The sequence below is a fragment of the Arvicola amphibius genome, chromosome 12, assembly GCF_903992535.2.
Source record: "Arvicola amphibius chromosome 12, mArvAmp1.2, whole genome shotgun sequence".
In the NCBI taxonomy this organism is placed as follows: Eukaryota; Metazoa; Chordata; class Mammalia; order Rodentia; family Cricetidae; genus Arvicola; species Arvicola amphibius.
In genome coordinates, this window is record NC_052058.2 from 76,720,516 (window position 1) to 76,743,173 (window position 22,658).

Sequence of the window (22,658 nt, forward strand, 5' to 3'; positions counted from 1 at the left end):
TTTTTCTTTTTGTTCTTGTTATGATTGCTATTTTATCTGTAGGTGTTTAGCTGTCCAGACAACGTTTCTGTTTAATGTCTCCCCTTTCCTTTTATCCTCCCCCAGAAGCAAGACCCCACTACAGAAGGGCAGCCTCTAGTGAAGCAAGAAAACAGTTTAATGAGGAAACATAGACAACTGGATGTTGAAAAAGAAATGGAAACCAAGACCACCAAGCTGCAAGAGATGGAATGGCCAGAAAGATGTTCAAGGAGCACGAAAAAAAAAAAAAAAAAAAAAAAAAAAAAAAAAAAAAAAAAAAAAAAAAAAAAAAAAAAAAAAAAAAAAAAAAAAAAACAACAACAAAACAAAAACAAAAACAAAAACAAAAACAAGATGCAAGATGTACTGCTACTTTTCTGTGGCAACAACTGCAAGGTCTTGTGGCTTTGGGGCATGGCCTTGGCTTTGGACTGTTGAGTTTAGACTCTGGACTAAAACAGAAAAGTGAACAAAAAAAGGCACTTAAAAAAATCAATCAGATGACTGCTACCTTTAAACAAATGGAAAAGGTTTACACTAGGTTGAGTGTGACCATGAGTCTGCTGACTGCCACAACTAACATGACTTAATTAAGTTTCTATTGCTGTGATAAAATACCATGACCAAAAACAACCTGGGGAGGAAAGGGTTTAATTCATCTTTCAACTTGTAGTCCATCATCCAGACAAATCAGGGCGGGGAAGTGGAGTCAGGGACTGATACAGACGCCATGAAGGAACTTTATTCACTGGCTTGCTCCTCCTGGCTTGCACCGCCTGCTTTCTTATAGCACCCAGGACCACCAACCCAGGGGTGCACTACCCACAGTGAGCTGAGACATCACATCAATCATCAACCAAGGAAATGCCCACAGGGTGGGACATCTCAGTTGAGTCTCTCTTCCATGATTCTAGATTGGATCAAGTTGACATAAAACTATCCAATACATAAGTCTTCAAAGGCATCAGTGGAAGAAGATCGACAATCTACAGCTGGAGATGAGGGTGCTCACCAGGCAGTGGAAACAGTCAGGATCAAAGTTTTAGAAACATCAAGGAGAACAGTTATAGAGCAAGAGGGATGGGAAAGGATCCTCACTACCCACAACCCAGAGGGAAAGTGTAAATTTCAAGAAGAAACTCGTTCAAGAAGAAACAAAAGGCCCTTGGGGGAAACCATAATCTCATCCTTCTGATGAGCAGTACCAGAGGCTGCTTTTCTGCAGGAGTGTCAGTTATTCCAGGAATACAGCAATGTGAGTTCTGCCAAGGAACCTTCAGTAATGCCTGTATTACAAGATGACTGCCCATCATTCCAGTATCCGGCCTGAGGATGTGCAGCCCCTGATCAAAGCAGCTGATGAAGCAGTATCCACCAGCCCGTTCTAAGACTTGAGTTCAAGACCTGACCCAAAGCATTTGCATAGGGTCCCTCCCTACTTAGGTTAGATGTCGGAATTTCTCTAAGTCTCCATCCTCAAAACCAAAGTGAAGCCAAAGCAGGTAGAGATGGTTTAAATAAAGATGGGGTGTTCTGGATGTTTTTCTCATTCTCTCTACGGACTGTATAAAATCACTCTGCTAATGCTTCTTCTTTTAAATTAAGAGAAAGGAAGGAAGGAAGGAAGGAAGGAAGGAAGGAAGGAAGGAAGGAAGGAAGGAAGGAAGGAAGGAGAGAGAAGGGAAGGAAGGAAGGAAGGAAGGAAGGAAGGAAGGAAGGAAAGAAGGAAGGAGAGAGAAGGGAAGGAAGGAAGGAAGGAAGGAAGGAAGGAAGGAAGGAAGGAAGGAAGGAAGGAAGGAAGGAAAGAAGGAAAGAAGGAAGGTTAGTTTTTCCCCTTCTACAGACATATCTATAGAAACTTGAAGAGCTAAGGAAGTAATTTTTTCCAAAACTACAGAAAACAGTCCTTGAATTCAGGGAACACCAAGAAGGATACACACACACACACACACACAAGAAATCATCTTCAAGCAGCTGAAGAGATACACATTGGAGGAAATTTTGTAAGCAAATCACAGGAAGAGAAATGAGTTTAGCACCTAGGTCTATTATAAGAATCACAATGGACCTCAGGTTAGAAAAAAAAAGTATGATAAAATAGTTAATGTGCTGAAAGAATTAGAAAAGCATTTACATAGCTGTCTATATCCAATAAAAATTATTCTTCCTACATAGCCTCAGGAAAACGCAGAAGGAATTTATGTCTAAACCATCCTAGTGGGCATGAGATGTTAGCATAAGCTTTACAGAGAGAAGGTGATTGATACAGGTCAAAAGCTCAGCTCTCAGAAATAATCACAGAAGAAGAACCAATGAAGATAAGGTAAAATTGTTCATTGTTATTATTCTTAACTGATTTGAAATATAAGTGCTTCTTTGCAATAATCATAGCAACCATAGTGGAGTGGTGATAGCCCGTGGAGAAATGCAGGGAATGCCCTGTTGCCCTGGGGACATAAGTGAGCCGCTGGGGATTCCCTAACCGACACCTGCTCTATGTGAAGTGGGGTGCTATTGATTGATGACAAATTTAGAGATGTTTGTAAATGCTTGTTGGAAACTCCAGGGTAAAGTTGTATTTTTACAGAAGAGAATAACCAAGCATAAAGGAGGAGATGAAACAGGATCCTCTAGCGCTCGTTTAAACCCACAGAAAATGGAAAGAGAGAAATAAAGTAACAAATATAGATCACGATGAGGAAACAGTCATGAATGTGGAATGTGACATAAAAAATACAACTCTCACCTCTAAGGGGATGAGAGAGTTTATCTTGGAGCCCAAGATGAGTGAGCATGAGCAGGAACACAGATTTAAGTCACCCCAAACTTCATGTTCCTTTTTGTAATCTGTTTACTGAAGTTTCTATAGTAACAGAATAAAGAAAGCCATAAATCAGTCAAGGACTTTTCGCATACATTGGTGGGAACACGAGAGGCGCCGGTTAGAGCAAATCAGAGAAATCCCTTTTCTAGGCCTCACATGCTCTCTGATGGTATTCTTAGCACATTTGCTTATGTGAGCTATTAATGGGCTATGTTGATATGTGTCCAAAGGTTTCATCTGGCAGTCAAAAGAATTTTATATCAGATACAGAGGCGGGAAGGGAATGAATAATAAGGGGCTAAATGATAGTACCAGACAAAGTATAATTAAGCTCTGGACCTGCAACATTTCAACCTCCCCACAAACACTGACATCCTAATCAGTTAATCAGTCTTGTAGAAGGTTAAATTGAAGGTGCAATCTCTTTCTGCTGGAGCTTTGGTTCAACAGGAAAAATACACCTTAATTATAAAGAAGTCTATCATCAATAATCACAAATTCAATTCCAAGAAATAATTAAAACTGAAGTTGATAAAAGTAGGGAAAAAGAAGTAGCAAAAGTCAGAGCAGGAATCAGTGTAGCAGAAAAGTGACTGAGCGGCATCAACGAAACAAAACGCTTGTCCTGAGATCAGTGAACTCGATGAGTCTGTAAGTTAACTACACAGAGGAGAAAAGGAGACACATTGCCAAGTTCTATATGTGACAGCTAGCATCACCACAGGACCGATAGATATTAAAATGATAGGAACCCTAAGATTCAAAAACATTCATAAAATCTACTGTTTCTTAAAATTGACAAACTGCTGAAGCCCCCTCAAGTAGAAATAGATAATCTGAAGTCTTGCATCCATTAAACATTGATTTCATATGCAAAATCACTTTATAAACTACAGGTCTGAACAAGACCTGTTTGTTGCATCAAACATCAAGGAAGAAATAATATCAAAGTTGCATAAATCCTTTCAGGCATTTCAATTTTAACTCTTAAATGCACATAACATCAGTGACACCTCGCTCTGAAAAATCGCTGGAGGAATTCATTGGAAAGAAGAAAGACTTGTTTTTGCACAGTTTCTGAGATTTTAGTCTATCACCCTTGGCGCCATTGCTTCAGGGTCTGTGATGAGTCAAAATGCCATGGTAGCTGCATCAGGGTCTGTAATGAATCAGGAGTCGTGGTAAAAGGGCATTACAGAGCAAAGCAGCTCTCCTCCCAGGAGCCAGGAAAGAGAAAGTGACCGGAAGAGGCCACAGACAAGATGTGTCTGTCCAGGTCAAATACCCAGTAACACACTTCCTCCAACTAGGCTCCAAAGCTCACATTTCCTTCACCTCCCACTAGGCTATTCAGACTTTGTACCTGTTAAGGGATTAACCCATTGACCAAGGTTTAAAATCCTTAAAACTCACTTCCCAAAAGTCCGGTCTCTGAACACTGCTTGCAGTGGGGCCAACCCATTAATCCACTTCAGAGCCAACACAAGGGACACTAAGACCAGAACAAATGCTTTGTAAGAGGAAATGTGGAGGTGGGCTGTGGAGCCCCCAAAAGGCCAAAGGTCAGAGAGTTTGGGACTTGTTTTTAGTTCATTCAAGGTTATTGTGTTGACTGAAACAGAGGTCCCAACTAGTTATAAATCAGAGTTCTGCTCTCTCAAGGCTATTGTCAACAGGTATGGCTAGTTGCCAGGCCTCGTGTTCCTGAAATAGGGAAATAGTTGGTTCCTACCTAAAACAAAAGTCTAAGGAACCAACTAAGTTCCAGTTCCCTTTATGGAAATAACTTGGGATTCCACCCGCGGAGTAGTTTGCCTATGGAGTGTTTGGTCTAAGGCGTGAGTCAGGGGCATGAACAAGGAATGTCCTTTTGTTCTACTATACCTTTTGAAATCAGGGGTATATTAAGCTGTTGGAAATTAAACACAGATGAATTTTCAGTACTCACTGAAATTCCCTTCTGATACTATCCTATATGTTTCTGCATCTTCATATTCTTTACTATATTTCTAAATTCCCATGCCTCCAGTCTGGAGAAAGGTGTTTTTGTTGAGGCCGGTCCCTGACAATGGGCATGTCTGCCACCCAGCATACAGAAGGAGGAGGCAGTAGGACCATATGTCTGAATGAATGAGCCAGGCATGGTGGCTCCTACCTGCAGGATGAAGCAGAGGCTTACTGCAAGAAGAGGGCTGATCTGACCCTACATGGAGAGTTCTAGACCAGCCTGGAATCAGCCTACAAGACACTAATGAAAGGCAGCAGATGGAGAGAAGGTGGAAGAGAAGAAGGAAGGGAGGCAGCGGGTAGAAAAGGAAGGGGGGAGGCAGGAAAAAAGGGAGGGGACAGGAGGGAGGGAGGATGAGATCATTCCTGCTGGGATCAGGAGGAAGACAACAAGAGGAATGCTTGCCCAATCTGTGAATGCTCAAATAAGAAAAGCTAAATAGAGCTTACCCAACTATTTCCTAAAGTTAAAGTGAATATCTGCCTATAGAATCTCAAGGAATATACAAGACAGGACAAAGGACAAAGGAGTCAGTAAGGGTTCAGAATATAACATGGATGAGTATAAGTCCATTTTATTGAACTGTCTCAGCACCATGCAATAAGACACTATACCAACATATGGATATATGGTTTATGGTATATTCTGTTGGTATATGGGCTATACTAACAGAAAACACAGACCCTGCAGGACATTGTTTTGAAGGTCTAAACACTGAAACTACTGCCAAGAAAATTAAAGGGCTCAAAAGTAGATAAAGAATCCGTTCTTGTAGGAGGCACAGCCCAGAGTAAGCATTGGAGACACTAGACTTGTTAAAGCATGCTGGCCTGCCTTCTTCGACGGGAGGAAGAAGGATCCCCGGTCACCCAGACAGTGGCAGCGAAAGAAGCATAACCACCTGGTGAGCCTTTCCTGTTCTACTAGAAGGCAGCCTCCATCTGAATGTCCCCCCCAAATCCCGAGAGTTGTTTAAACCCCAATCCTGGGCTTTGTCTCTCAGGGAACAGAAGTCATCATTATGAAAGACCTCCACCAACAGAATCCATTCTCACACTTATGACGAATCCTTCCTCTGGGCTCTAGTCCTGCGTTCTGTTTGCCAGTCAACAGAACTTATTTTTATGATAAAGGTCTCAGGGACTTTGCTACAGCAGGGAATTTCACAAGGGAATATCTATGTAGTTTTCCTGAAGCTTTGGTATAAGAACTGTCACATGGAGACTTTTCCCCCATGTGTAAGAAAATTAAACACAACATCAGTCTCTCTAGACGTTTGGCTCCAGTCTGACTGACCAAGTCTGGTTGCTCCGAGTTTTCATTCTCTCCTCTTTGCAGCTTGTCTCCTCACCTGCAGGGTCCCTCCAGCACATTCCTATTGACCAGCAGTTTCTAGACAGTTCAGCCTAGCCCAACTGAGGATCGATGCAATCCTAATCAAAATGTCAGGTCTTTTGGAACATCATTAATCATAAATAATCTCCTCTCTCTCCTTCCCTCCCTCACTGTCTCCTTCCCTCTTTCCCCTAAGATTTATCATTTTCTTTGCACTCTGCTTCTGGACCTAAAAGGAAAAGCTTTGAAGGCAGAAAGACCCAGCTGCCAGGCAGCAGTTGCTGAGCAAGGTCAGGAATGATCTTGATGCCATCTGTGGACTTGGAGATAATGAGGTGTCGGTGCAGATCCATCCTCTGCAGGAAAAACTCTCCCCTCACAGAAAACATGGACAATGTAGGGGGTTGCGGCACATGAGAAATCTCTGTATTTTCTGTCATTCTTGCTCTAAACTAAAACTCCTCTAAAAACTTGGAGTCTTTAAAAACAAATAAAGAAAGCCCTAATTGCCTCGGTCATGTTCAGCTGATTGTTCCAAATCTCTGTTTCTTCTTTCATCAGATCAAGGTAATGATGCTTACCTAAGCAGCATGGACTACCTGAGATAACAAAGCCTTTAGGGCAGTGCTTGCTTCATAAAAGCCACTAGCAAAATAATTAAAGGTACAGGCTGAGATCTGGAGATTACAGTTAAGTACCCCATGAACTGGTACAGGGAAATCCCTTTTTCCCCTGCCAAGTCCTTCCAAGGATAAGAAGTGCAGTGTTGTTTCAAGATGACTTGGCGAAGTGCTGTGGCTACATACTCAGAACCCTGCTGACCAGGAGGGACCCCTGAACAAGCCACTGATGTGGTGGGGGAGGGGGACACGCTCCTTGTATCCTCTGAGAGTCTGTCCCTCTTAGTCATCACTCTGTACAGCTTCCTCTGTTGGAGGGATATGCTTTATCTCTAAGATATCTACTATATTTAAAGTTATAGTGGAATTCTTTTTCTGAGGGATGTTTTTACTTTTGCTTTTGTTCTTCTTTTCCCTTCAAAAGCATGTGTTTCTCTTCTGAACATGAGGAGTACATAGGAGGAAAACTAAATATATTTCTGAGATACCAATTGCCATGTTGATGATGATAAAACAGCATCTGGCAGAGGATTGGAAGGCAGGTCTTGGGGAAGGAAATATAATAAAGCACAATCAAGCAAATGGTAAAGATGAATGACCCTTTCCTTCCAGAACTGAGAAATCTCTCCTTCATTTGTATTGCCATTTCCAGAAGTATCATGGTAAGAACTAGGGGCTAACAGCCACGTTCTCAGAAATCTGTGTGTATGTTTTTAGATAATTCCTTTAAAGGCTAGAAACAGCCAGATGGTACTCCTTTAATCCCAGCACTTGGGAGGTAGAGGCAGGTGAAACTCTGTGAGTTCAAGGCCAGCCTGGTCTACAGAGTGAGTTCCAGGACAGCCAGGGCTGTTACACGGAGAAACCCTATCACGAAGGGGCGGGGAGGCTAGAAATATATATATATATATATATATATATATATATATATATATATATATGAACATTTTTAGCTGAGCATTGTGGCTCTTACCTGCACAGTGGTTCTTAGCATTTGGGAGGTTAAAGCCAAAAAATTGCTGTCAGTTTCAGGCTATCTTGGGCTACATACTTTCAGGCCAATCCGGGCTACACAACAATTGAACAACAAGTAAATATCTTACATATAAGATAGTTTCTTCTCAGATATTATCCAAACCTCATAGTTGTATCTATGAAGAAAAGTTTAACTAAAATAGTTACTTTATATCTCATTGCTTTGGAATATAACAGACTTAACATTATCTGGTTTTTAGCTTTTAGGGATATCTTTTATTATTTTCCAATCTGTGAGATCTATAAATCAAATATTTTATGTTCCAGGTGAATTAAATGAGGCAAAAACATGAACTAACTTGCTTTTTGTTCCAAGACTTATTGTGTGTGCATGACTATAGCTCCTCAAACTCATTTTCAGGTAAAAATATCCTATGTGGAAAATACAGCTAATCCCCAAAGCCCACAGCACATTACAGCTTAGCAACGCACACACCACAAGCACGAGTTGTTTGCCCTCACATTTCCGTGACTGGCTGACTAGGAGCTGTGGCTGGATCTCTTCTCCAGGATATTGACACTGCCGGCCAAGAAAGAAGTCAAAATTCAAATTCTGAATCCTGGCCTCTACCGAAGCCGATAGCCTTGGCCTCCTTGTAAAGCTGGAGCCCAGAAGCTGGAAATCATCTCTAGTCAAGTAAGAGTTCCATCAGGCCTGCTGATCCCTGAGCTTTCTGTTGAACATCCCCCTGTGTCTGCTATATATTTCTTACCAAAAAGCATTTGCCATATAAACCAATGTTTATTTTTTTTTTTTTTTTTTTTTTTTGTTTTTTTTTTTTTTTTTTTTTGGTTTTTCAAGACAGGGTTTCCCTGTAGTTTCTAGAGCCTGTCCTGGAACTAGCTCTTGTAGACTAGGCTGGCCTCGAACTCAGAGATCTGCCTGCCTCTGCCTCCGTAGTGCTGGGATTAAAGGCATGCGCCCGGCCCAACGTTTAGATTTTTACCATAAATTCTGAATATGGGTAAACAAACTTTCTGTGATTCTTTGATGAAAAAAAAGTCTACAATTTTGTCCCCTCTGTTTTGAAACACAATGACTCTCCATATAGCTTTGGATATATTATATTATATTATATTATATTAATTATATTATATCATGCCCCATTAGCAACAGACATACAATATAATGTCTATTTGTATATCATTTGAGAATATTTCAGTTCAGTATTCTTTCAGGCACAAGTTAGAAAACTAAGTTGATCTTTAGCTGACAAGGGACTCGTTCTTAAAGTGGTGGCAGTGTGCCTGATCCAAGTTCAGATTCTTTTTTGCAGTTTCTTGTGTGATTGGAGGTCCAATTCCAGAAGAGAGAACACACTTGACTTTTTGGTTTTGGGTATTAGAAAGTTGAGCAAATGAACCCCAAAAGGACTTAATATGAGAAGCTTAGGGCACATGCCAATCCTTTCGTTCAGCCAGGGCACAGTGCTGGGATTGTTAGTCTAAGCGGTGTGCCACGGCTGCATAGGAAGGGAACTGTTTTGTTGTAAGAATGTGTGGCCTGAGAAAGGAAGAAGTCCAGGGGAAAACCTGCCCGGCTCCTTTTGATGCAATAGCTCTGGGGCTTCCCTAACAACTGCACAAAGACAATAGTGCAGGTTGCAGTTTTAGCTACACATAAAAGCGGTGAGAGAGGTCTGCCTGGAAACCTGTTGAGGGTTACATTAGTGTTTTGTTGTGGTCTTAGTAGTTTGTTTCTGGGTCCTTCTAGTGGTTTCTATGCCATGGGTGGGTCTGAGGCTTGGTTCTCCAACTTTCTTTCAGCGCCTCTCAGATTTATTTTCTAGCCCCTTGTCTTAGTTAGGGTTTCTATTGCTGTGATAAAACACCATGACCAAATAGCAAGTTGGGAGGAAAGGGTTTATTAAGCTTACACTTCAGCATTGCTGTTCATCACTGAGACATCAGGACAAAAACTCAAACAGCAAGATCCCCAAAACAGGAGTTGATGCAAAGGCCATGGGCAGGAGCTACTTACTGGCTTGTTCAACCTACCTTCTTATAGAACTGAGGACCAGCAGCCCAGGGATGGTATCACCCAGCATGGTGCCCTTCCCCATTGATCACTAAATGAGAAAATGCCTTACAGCTGGATCTCATGGAGGCATTTCCTCAGCTAAGGCTCCTCCCTCTGATGACTCTATAGCTGCATCAAGTTGACACACAAAACCACCTAGTATACCCCTAGAAGCCAAGTAAAATGAATTATGTCATGGCCATGGTAGACAAGAGTCTTATTTATTTGAAAACACCTATTATAACTTAATATTCTATTCATCGATATTTTATAATACGCTCTATTACTTTCCTATTTAAGTTTAAATAAAGGATTAATTTAAGATGTTGCTACATCAAGGTGGGGTGTTGTTCAGAAGTAGACCAGTTGCCTAGCATGTGTAAGGTCTTAGGTCTGATCTCCAGTGCCACAGAGTGTTAAAATGAAACTCACAGCACTCACAATTAAATGTCACCCCAAGAAAATATCCTTTGCTTATTTTGTTCTAGATCATCCAGAATAAATACCAATAGGTGTAGATAGAGCTACTTTTCCACACTAATAACTTGCTATCATGAAAAAAAAATAGGTCATTATGGAGAGAAAGTCTTTCTTGACTTCTTAGCGCAGTTTATTTTAAAAGCAACTTTGAATCAGTCAGAGGGTAAAATGCCAAGTGGCACATGGGGAATCACCCACAGCTTGCCAGAGGTGGAAACCATCCAAAGGTGACTGAAGGTGAACAGGGCAAAAACAGCTTCGTCTGTTTACAGGGTGGGTTTTTTGCTTTGCTTTGTTTCTGTTATCTTTTGAGAACCCAGGACTCAGCTTGTTTTCGATAAAGTTGGCTGATTTTCTGGAACTTATTTATTAATCTTTGAGTAGCATAATTGGAATTGTAGCCTGGGAAAACAGAAAACAGTAAAGAACTGAATTTCTATTGAAGATAGTTTCCTATACTTCCAATACATTCTCATAACATTTTGAATCTTGCCAGGGACTTTGATTTCCATTGTTTTATACTGGGGATTTATAGATTTAAAAAAAATAGGAACTCTCATGCTTTTCCAAAAACATATTGCCCGCTGCCCTAAATTCAAATATCCCATTGACAAACTTTGAATTTTAATTGTGAAGATTTTGAAACCGAGAATTAAAACATGAAAGAATGGTTAATTACACAGATTGTTTAAACAGAGAGTTTAAAAGCTTCCAACTTTTCCCACTGTCCTTGATAAGATATTCAAACAATCCATCAGAAATCGATGACAATCTTCCACTTACTCCACACAAAACAGACTGATGGAGCAATTGTCATTAAAAACTGAGCACAAAGCAAAGTCAGGCAACAAATACATGTTCTGAATACTGAATGGATTTTTACAAATAATGGCTGTTTCAGATGTTTTGACTCAGTCTGTTTTTTACTCTGTAAAAGGTGAACTATATTTTTGGTTGTGAGCCTAGCCTTTAACGGCTGAGCCATCTCTCAAAAGAGGACCAAATTTGGAACCAATCAATTGAGACATGAGTTCATATCCAATTTCAACTCTCTACTAGTGGCATGACCCTAGAAATACTCCTGAATCTCCAAGATTCATAGTCCCTTTATCAATAAAATAAAAATGTTAAGGTCTATTTTTATAATTAATGAATTTGAGATATGATAGGGACATGGTAAGTAATAACTATAATTATTAGTAACATATAAAGCAATACATTATTCTTTATGCTATGAGGTAACAAAATGAATCAATTCGTGAAATTTGTGTTTGTATTAATAATACAAATAAAAAAGCAAGCACAGATTAAAATATGCCATATGCTTTTGAAATCTTATATTTTATATTCTGATACTTCCATTTATGAATGCTAAACCTCCAAATAGGTCATTTAATTTCTCTGCACTCACCAACAGGATGATACACTCTTTCCAGTGTAGCAGGGTTTGTTTTAGAGAAGAATTGCCTAGGCAGCTGATATCACCTCCACCCAGTGACATTAGCTTCCTCCAAAGGATGACTATGACATTGTACTGTTCAATAATGAAACAAAGGAAAACATATGAATGCTGCTTTTGAATTTCTACCCCAAGACAGGTGAATTTATGGTCTCTCAGAAGCATCTCAGCATGGAGAACATGACAACTTCTCCAGAAAGGAGCCCAGTGAGAGAGATGCTTAGTTCTGGGAAAGTCTGCTTTACCTGCCAGCTTCTAGCCCTGTATGAACCTAATGAGACAAGCAGCTCTTCCTTTCCTGTCTTTCCTAAATATTTCCCTCTACATTCACGAGCACCAGCCTAGCTGGAGGATGCAAATAGGTATGTTACAACGTGGAATTACAGTACCTTGGGCCTTAGGTGCAGATGACCCTTTGCTGGCATGTTGCTACCATCTTTCCAGAGAATTTGTATGAATTCAAACATGTAGGATACCAATTTTGCCTTTGGCAAGTGTCACGACTATTTTACTTTAGTTTAGAGACCAGGGCTGTGCTGACAGGCTTCCATTTCTATGCCATTTGTCTTGTTCTGTAAAACCGGCTCTCTAAGTGGTTAGATTTCAGTTTTCTGATCTCCAAAAGTACCTCCAAATAACTAGGAACAGCAAATGCTGTGAAGAGGGCGTGTGAATGGCCATCTTTTCCATTATTAGTATTGTAGCTATTTTCGTTTTTATTAAATAGACCGCATTATATTTTCTTTAATTTGGCAGATGTGATTTATTAAATTTTTCTAGAAAGAGTTCAAGAATTTGGTTGGAATAACTGTTTTCTCTGTAAGAGTTAGGTTTTACATGCACCATAGTTCCATTATATTGTTAAAACTTCGACTTTTTCTTTTGTAGCAAATCTGCAATACTTATGATTGATATCATCGTCTACTATGGTAATTTAAAAGCATGCAGCCATTATTCCTAGAAGATGAACTGGCTTTTATAATTTGAAAACAACTTCCACAGAATATTTTATTCATTGCAATTCCTTCTCCTCAGCTGATTACTTTTTCAGACATTAATGTTGGTTTCTTCCTTGCTTGAGCTGTAAAGCACTCTTTCCATGGGAGGGCTCCTGACAGAATTCCATCAACACACTGTTTCACAGGGAAAACATACTGATCATAAAATTATAGTTTAATTTTTTATCGTGTCTATATAATGCTATGGGTCTCCTTCATTAAAGTTGTCATTAGACCAGCTATTGGTTCTCAAATCTGATTACTTTACCATGAGAAATAAGTTAATAAAGTATAAAATATTGTATTGGTTCTGTTTTAGGGGCATTTATAACCAGAGGGCACATCTAGTTATCCTTATAACAGGGTAAGTATGGTTGTCTAGGGGATTTCTAAATTCATTCCCTGGCACAAACAAAAAATTGAACTAGGGGAAAAGACATGAAAAAAGGAAAGTAACAACTTTGTACATTTGGAATGGGAGAAAACTACGACTTGAGTATTTGGGTATTTTATAGAGTCCTGGGTCATATGCCTTCCCCTATTGGCCCAGTCTACACACGAGCCCCTGTACCTTTATGCTGTTTCTTGTGGTAGTCTCCCTTAACTTACTCGGCCTGCCTGTATTCCTCTAACCCTGCTTCCTCCTACCATACTAAAAGACATAGTAAGGAAGGTATTAGAGAGTCCTAACTTTGACAATCAATCCAAAGGTGAAGGCCAGAGAGGCATGGATGGACATGACTTATCCCAATCACTTTCAGTCGTGTGTGTGTCCAGCATGGTGGAGGCTGTGCCCTGTGGCTTTCAGCCTGCAGCAGAGCTCAGCTAGGACCCCCTTTTGCCAAGCTATAGACTCCCTTTACTTTGTTACAAAGTATCTTTCACTCCCAGTTCTTTCCGAGGGTTAAAATAGCCATCTCTAAAGAATCACCCATCCTTAAACAGTATCAGAATCAGAGACCGTCTGCTTAGTTTATCTACCATGATGGTTAATTTAGACTCTTATCTTGGTTGAATTAAGAAATATCTGAAATGCGTCATGATGCGTCCAGGAGGGTTTTTTTTTTCCCCAGAGTGGATTAGTTAAGGGAGGAAAGACCCTCTCTGAATGAATGTCAGCTCCAATAAACAACTGTCCCAGTCAAGTAAGTAGAAAGCAAAACAAGCCATCTGAACACGCACCTTTTCCTGATCTGCCCAGGTCTGAACAAGTCTCCCCCCCCCCCCCCCCCCCCCCCCGCTACAGCTGCCAGCCATCCTTCCACTGCCTTCACCACAGATTCTGCCCCCTGACTCCTAAGCAAAAACCTACCTGTTGTCTGCTACACATTGTTACTGTATATTGGATGCAACAATACATCCACTACTTCACATATCCCTAGCATCTCCTTTACTCCTACACCAGCTCGAAGATTGGTCTGTAAACAATTTATAAGCTACATTCCATTGGTAGGCAATGAAACACCTATCATTGGCTATTTTCGATCTTATTCAAAATAGAGAAGTCTTTTGTGTAAGGAGGTAGCATATATAATAAATAAGTTACATTAATATTTCTTTCTTTTCTTTTTTTGTTTTTGGTTTGGTTTGGTTTGGATTCGAGACAGGGTTTCCTCTGTAGTTTTGGAGCCTCTCCTGGAGCTCTCTTTGTAGACCAGTCTGGCCTCGAACTCACATATCTTTACTTGCCTCTGCCTCCCGAGTGCTGGGATTAAAGGCATGAGCCACTACCGCCCTGCCTTAATATTTCTTATTTAAGTGGTATTTCCTTACCACAGTAAAACTGTCATAGCATGATTCTTTTTTTTTTTTTTTTTTTTTTTTTTTTTTGGTTTTTCGAGACAGGGTTTCTCTGTGGCTTTGGAGCCTGTCCTGGAACTAGCTCTTGTAGACCAGGCTGGTCTCGATCTCTGTGAGTTCATAGCATGATTCTTGTAAATATAGGCTGAATATCCTCAAATGAGCTCAGTATGGTGCTATTTGCCTTTAGTCCTAGCACTCAAAAGGCAGAAGCCGCCAAACTCTGAGTTTACAATCAAGTTGTCCTACACAGGGAATTCCAGGCCAGTCAGGGGAACACAGTGAGACCCTGTCTCAAAAATCTAGTGTCCTCAAATTACCTGGTTTGTCTTTATTTCATCAGTGATACACGTTCCAACTATTGAGAACAGCATAAACTTGCAAGCCGTATCTTGAGAAAGTTGGCTGATACCCAACTTTCTTTCTTTCAATTTTTAATTTTTTTATTGACTTTATTGAGCTATACATTTTTCTCTGATCCCCTCTTTTTCTCTCCCCTCCTCTTCTACCCTCTCCCATGGTCCCTATGCTCCCAATTTACTCAGAAAATCTTGGGGTTTTTTTCTATTTTCCACGTAAATTAGATCCATGTATGTCTCTCTTAAGGTCCTCATTGTTGTCTAGTTTCTCTCAGATTATTAATTGTAGACTGGTTTTCTTCACCAACCCCGCATCAGACAGAGGTCTGATCTCTAAAATATACAAAGAACTCAAGAAATTGGTCATCAAAAGGACAAATAATCCAATAAAAAAAACAGGGTACAGACCTAAACAGAGAACTCTCAACAGAGGAATCTAAAATGGCTGAAAGACACTTAAGGAAATGCTCAACATACTTAGCCATCAGAGAAATGCAAATCAAAACAACACTGAGTTCCATTTTACACCTGTAAGTATGGCCAAGATCAAAAACACTGAAAACTACTTATGCTGGAGAGGTTGTGAGGTAAAGGGAACACCCCTGCATTGCTGGTGGGAGTGCAAACTGGTACAGCCCCTTTGGATGTCAGTTTAGTGATTTCTCAGAAAATTAGGAAGCAACCCTCCTCAAGACCCAGCAATACCACTTTTGGGTACATACCCAAAGGATGCTCAATCGTGCCACAAGGACGTGTGGTCTCGTGTGCCGTCCCTGCCTGGGACTGGCTGCTCTCGGGACCCCCTGTCCACTGTCTGCTGCTGCCGGGGATCCCACAGCAAGCTACTTGGGGATCTGCAGCAATTTTTAAATAATCCATTACAATATGTGTAGTTATTTCCTGGGATAAATCTTTTTAACTGTATTGGGATAGAGTACATGCACACCTGTTTTTTACATGGTAGTATCTCACTGGCGCAAGGACCAGGTATGACTAGTCCCTATATATTTTATAAGTTATATAAAATTCTGTATGATTCTGATGATCCCAGATACTACCTATTGCATGCTTTGATAATAACCAAGGAGATCCAAGATTCATATAGAAAACAAGGTTTGAAAGCTGAGTGACATCAGATGGTACCAAGTCACAAATTACAGGAATATCATTCAGAATCCAAGATCACATCTTTCTTCAGTTCTTTTATGAGAGAAACCTAAACTGGCAAGATAGCACACTTAAAAGATGGCAAATTGGTCCTGTAAGCCACGCTGCTAGGTTGCCTGCTTCCAGGAAAGGTGATTTCAGTGATTATGGGGGAAAGAACACAGCGTTGCATCATGCCTTTTATTGCATGAAAACACAATGTTTCCTACAAAGTGCTCTGAAAACCAGAGGAAAGATGATAAACCAGAGGAAAAGTCAAGCCCTTGGCTGGTGTGATCCTGGGGGGACACTCTTCTAAGACACTGAGTTGATTTTTATTTTAATTTCTGCATGTGAGAGGAATCCCAGAAGTGTTCACCCCATTTGGTTGATCGTGCACAGCTCAATGGGTACCAGATCACTCTACAAATACCTCCAAGAGGGGGACATGTCAAACAAAAGTTGCTCTTCTTTCCTCTTTCTTTGCTTTTCATGCTCGAATTTAGCCAGAGAATCTTGGAGAATGTCAGCCACCATGTCTGCATCTCTTTTCCCTCTTAGTCTCTGCTATTCTATCAGCTCATCCTACACATTCAGCCTTGCTCCAACTATCTGGAGTCCTCTCTCTTCTCTGGTGTCCTCTGCCTTCTTATATCACTCCTGTTTTGTGCAGCATCTCAGTGTGGTAACCTGCTAAGGTCTTTGTTATCCTCTAATACCCAGATCCTTTATGATCCTGGTAAATCTCTCTTTAAAAGAACTCCCTTCTGAGAGCAGGCCCTGCATTTTGCCAGAGCAGCACAATAGAGCCAATTCTGTTTGCACAGGTATGGGTGAGCCAGCCCCACAACTGTGAGCATGGGAGAACTGTCCCCATTACCCATTTGTCCTATGGTGGTATGGACAGGGAATAGCTACCCCTCCTCCCTCCCATTTCCCCACCCCTGCCTATCAATGCCTGGGGCAGGTAGAAGAGCTGGCTTTGGGGTCCTAAGAGTGGGAGGGCTGTCCCTGACCACCATCAGCTGCAACACTTGGGAGAGCAGGCCCTGCACCTCACCAGGGAAGCACAATAGAGCTAACATTGTTAGCACAGGTATGGGAGAGCCAGCCCTGAAACTATGACCATGGGAGAGCTGTCCCATTTTGCATCTGGTGGACCAACGCTATAGCTACCCAGGCCCAGACCCAGGGTTCTGATTTGTCTGCCCCAACATCCACCTCATCTATGTTCTACGGGAGCACATGAAGGAACCTGACCCACAGACCCAAAGCTGTAGGATCTCCAAAACACAGGGGACAGTGGGATGTCCAGGAAGAGCCCTAGTGGGGGCCCAGCATTGAACATGTAGTGGAGAACAGGGGCCTCGGACCAGACCAATGACTCTTTGCAATAAACGCTTGAAAGTAGAGATGCGTGGACAAAGGGGTGTACAACATGCCTGGTTGGGTTACAGTGAAGTTTTCATGATAAGATTTTTAATTCCTTCCCTTTTTCCCCCCTCATTTAATTTTATTCTTTTTTTCTCTTAAATTTTGTTCTATGTGTGTGTGTGGGGGGGGTTGTAGGGAGGTACAGGGTTGGAGGCCAGATGCAAAAGGACAGGGAATGAATGGGATCAAGATATATGATTTTAAAAAACATATAAAATAAATAAATTTTATTAATAAAAAGTACTCCCTCCCAACATTTCAAATACATGTTGATGATATATGTGCATCTTCATCTTGAACCTTCCGTAGAGCCAGGGTTATTGCTTATGATCCTTAAGTGACATTGTAATCAGTCACACTCTTCAAGAACTATTGTTGGAGCTGTTGATCTTTTTACATTCCAGCGATGTCAGCAAAGAATCTAGGCAGAATATATTGGCACTAATGTTTCCTCGGCAATTGAACAAGGAAAGATGTAGTTAAGCAAAATACCAGAAAAAATACAAAAGGGCCAAGAACTTCTTTCTGTTATACATTAATGCATTCCAAGAAGAGATGAGAAGAATGCCTTAATGGCATTCAGCTTCATATTACTAAATGAAATATCCAAAACAAATAACTTGTAAAGAAGAAATGATTAGTGTTCATTTTGGAGACTTAAGTCCAGGATGAGGCAGGGTGGGGGTATTGTCAGATTGGCCTCTGATGAGAGTGACAGACCAATGACAGGAATACCTGTCAGAGCAAGCCATCACAGCTCCAGCACGAAGCCTAGAGGGGGCAGGCTGAGCCCCTTGATCCCTTCCAAGGACATAGTTCCAAAGACTTAATGGCCTCCTCTTAGGCATCACATCCTAAAGGTTTCACCACTTTTCAAAAGCACTGCCCTGGGCAGCAAGCCATCAGCCATGCAGCATCAAGTGATATCCCAGTCAATACCCAAGCCAACAGCAAGTGTCAGATCATTTTTCAAAGTACCTTTCCATGTTTCCAAAGGAGTGGGCGCTGACACTGCGATTTGGGTGGGACAGGATCGTGGCTCCTGAACCTCAGGGACAGCATGTATGAGGAACTAGGCCCCTAGAGTGTGAAACAGTGGTTGCATGGGGCCCCGGTGAGAATCTTAAGTAATGAGGAAAGGAAAGCCAGAAAGGCCCAAGAACAGAATCTGTGTTGACTGTGGGTCATGAAATGGAACAAGCCCGTTTCTCGTTCATAATCAGACTTGTAAGAAAAACAAAAAACGTTGGTGATTATTGTGTTTCTTAAAATTACTTCTCTTGAAAAACTAAATTGAATTTCCCATCAGTCAAATGAACAATTGGATGGCTCAATACCTAGGTGTGCCAGGCTGTTCAACCTGAAGACTCTCTGCCTCCTGCAGCCCACAATAGCCATGAATAGAGCCCAATACAAAATTGCAAACTTACATAAAGCACTATGGGATATTTTTTATAACTTGGTTATGGAGTTTGTATATGATGATGTCATGTCAAAATGTTAAAAGGTTCTCTACCCTGACAGTTACTGAGATCCATCCCAAGGACTGCTGACTGCAATTCTGAGATGGTGCCTAGGATTCTGTGTGGCTGACATATTACTTGTGGTATGGGGCATGGGCAGTATGTTACAAGGTCCTTTCTCCGCAGAGACATCGAAGTCATCCAGAGGGTTATGACAGGAGTGTAAACAGCTTCTTCAATCTCAATTTTGTAAAAGTGCAGGGATTCTCTAAGTGTATGGCTATGAGAAGGCTTAATTGAAGTCTAAAAAAATAAGGAAGCTAAGCTGATTGCATCTGTAAATTCTGAGACGCTTCACTGGTGATTGACAGCAACGAATCATCCCACAGATGCCCAGTTAGCTTACACAGAGATGGAGCTGACCTTTGCTTTCAAAGAATTTGCATCACATAAGTGATAATGTTCCCCTAAGGAGCCATAGACTATTTAACAAAAGCTTCAGTACCAGGCTTAGGCAGGCTCCCTTCCTGGCATTGGAAAGGGTAGTACAAGAGATTCCCCCAACCCCAAACAATATAGGCTAGTGCTATCACCAATGACTGCCTCCAAGTACTTGAAGACAAGACACTATTGCTGAAGAAACCACACACTTCAGACACAGGACTTAGAAGTTGTGCTAGAATTGATTCAGAAACCTTCTCGCTGAGAACTAACTCTCTTACTACAGGATGGTCATATACAAACTGCCAACGGGAGAAAAATATCTATATTAGTCCTACCCGGCTGAAAAGCTTACAAAACACAAGGACTGGCCTAGCAAGATATCTCCAGTGGCGCAATGACCATGCTTATATCCTGGGGGTAACTGACAGCCATCTAATTGGTCCTAAGGTCGGCTTTAGTAGGAGTGAATTCACTCGTGGTACTGTAAATTTAGCTAACTGCCCATGTCTGAAAAGGTCACAGAGTCCAGATAAAAAACTGCACTGCCATTTTCCTAAACTAACATAACTTCCAACTATATTCTAAATGCTCACCTTTATTCCCACGGGTAAACTTTGGCTCCCAACCCTCAACAAAGATGCTTCGTTTGGAAACTATGACAGAGATCAGTAGTCAGACGCAAAGGATATTGATCATGGTAGTCCAACCACAATTGAGACAACTACACTACACCCCATCCACACAAGGCTCATAGAAAACCTAAGGGAACGGGGTGAGAAGACTGTAAAAGCCAGAGGACCAGCATGCCTGCTCTGGGGAGATAGTGTCTTTCAGACACAACAGGGAAGCTATACCCATGAAATCTCAGCATTATGCTTACCAAAACAACCCCTACATAATGACAACACTGGTTGACATGCCAACATGTATGATGGAAATTTCACAGGATTCCAATTCCTGAATGAAGAACTACTGATCATCAATGGTTGCTGGGAGAGGGAGAATCAGTTTTCTTCAGGGATGAGCATCCTGTTAGCTTATACAACCTCAAGTGGTCAGCCCTAAACACGAGTACATATGAGCAACCCTAAATGGACTCTGGTATTATACGCAATCTAGTTTGTAGGTTCTTCTTCAAACCTTGTTTTACTTTTGTGATGGCATTCTAGAGTAATAAATGCCAATTTGCATAAATTCACAGCACATGTGAGAGTGGTTGCCTAGAGACATTAACTCCCCAATGAATTTGGCTCACCCTAAATAAGATCTCCCCACTCCCCCCCCCCCCCACACTCTTTGCAACCTGGGTCAGAGAGGAAGGAGGTAACAGAGACCACACAGATCAATTCCCTAACAGTAAAGGGTGCAAGCTTTGACAGGACATTGGAATTAAGCATACAATGTGGGCAGAGATGTCAACAGATCTTCAAGTCAGCGGCTGGAATTCCTTTAATTCTCTGAAGAATTCAGAGTCAGCTAACCTTTCTAGAATATCTCAACTCAGCCAGATTCTGAGAGAAAGCCCTGCTATTGTGACACCCAGGGAGTTGATTTGCAAACGTGAAAAGGAGGAAACTATCTGACAAAAAGGAAGGAGAGAGATTTCACTTCTGTCTCCAGTGGCTCCCTCTGAGCACAGAACCCACGGGGCTTCTGGGGGCTGTCCCCCCATATTTCATCATCTTCTTTACAGACGTAGCACAGACTTCTGCCTCCTTCAACACAACTTCCCCATCTCAAAAGAAGAACACAGGGTTAATTTTACTGGGCTCAGAGAAGCACTGTGCCCCAGGGGCCTTTGTGTGGGAGGCAGACCATGTCCCTTGTCAGGGTCAAAGGAGTCACAGCACTCCTTGTACCTCAGGACTTCTGAGATACAGATGACAAGCAATGCAGACAGGGGTTGAAAACCAGCTTCGACAAAACTCGTATGTTCCAGGGTAGGAGCGGGAGGGTTAGAATTATTAAACTGAAGGAAGAGAGATATAGAAGAAACAAGAGACAGAAACATAGAACAGCATCAGGAAGGAACTTCAGTGAATACTGAATTTGCCTCATTTATTTTCCACACGCTTATATACTTCACCCCAAAAGGGGTTGGGGGAGGCAACAGACTTCACTAACATGGCAGAAGGAATAGACTTGAATTCTCCGACCTTTGGTCCAGGTTGAGCAGATCTATTTCAACATTCAAGTTACGAATTGACCACACCCTAGGCCAGAATCTCTCTTTGTAGCCACACCTGTTGTCAACAACTTTGGGAGAGCAAAAATAAGCTCAAACTCTGACTTTCAGGCAAGGTGAAATAGGCTCACATTTTTGAGTCTCCACAGACGGGCCACTCCCCTCCACACAGCACAGTCTTGTTTGGTGAATATCTTCATGACTGTGGAATTTCCATCATGAGCTAACATGTTAGTGTGGGAGCTAACATGTGAGTGTGGGAGCTAACGTGAGTGTGGGAGCTAACATGTGAGTGTGGGAGCTAACATGTTAGTGTGGGAGCTAACATGTGAGTGTGGGAGCTAACATGTGAGTGTGGGAGCTAACATGTTACTGTACCCTAGAGCTTCAGCAGGAAGAAAAGTCTTACTGAAACATGGACACTCTCTAGTTTTCCATCACCATTCTGATTCTACCTGCTTAGTCTCCTTTCCTTGATTCTTCTCCACTCTGAGTGTGTATGAAAAGGAACCCATATGCAAAAACCTAGAAGGTCAAGTTGATAATGAGAATTTACTGTCGTCCGCAAAATCTAATGTAGTGTTAAGCCATGTTAAGAGAAACAAACTATTTAGGATGAGGGAAGGGATGGACCCAGGCTGTGGTCATCTATCCTAGCAGACACATCACTAGAGTTTTGGACCCCAGTCTATGAGAAGATGTCACTCTTGCAGTTCGAAAGTGTTCTTAATTTCTCCCTGACAGCATCATGTCTACTGTCACACATAGCTATGAATATGTGTGACCTGGATATAGGCACCACGGGTGCAGCAAGCTCAGCTTGACGAAGGGAGGGGTCCGGTCCAGATGGCTACGTATCTGTCATTAGAGAAAGTGTCCATATTGAATATCTCTAGTTTGTTAGCCAAAGCATTGCTCTGCCTCTCACCAGTCCGAAGGCTTCAACTGTCATTTGCATATCAATGTCCCCTTCAGACTATGCCTACAGTTGCTAAGTGACAAGGGAAGGTTGACAAGAAAAAAAAAA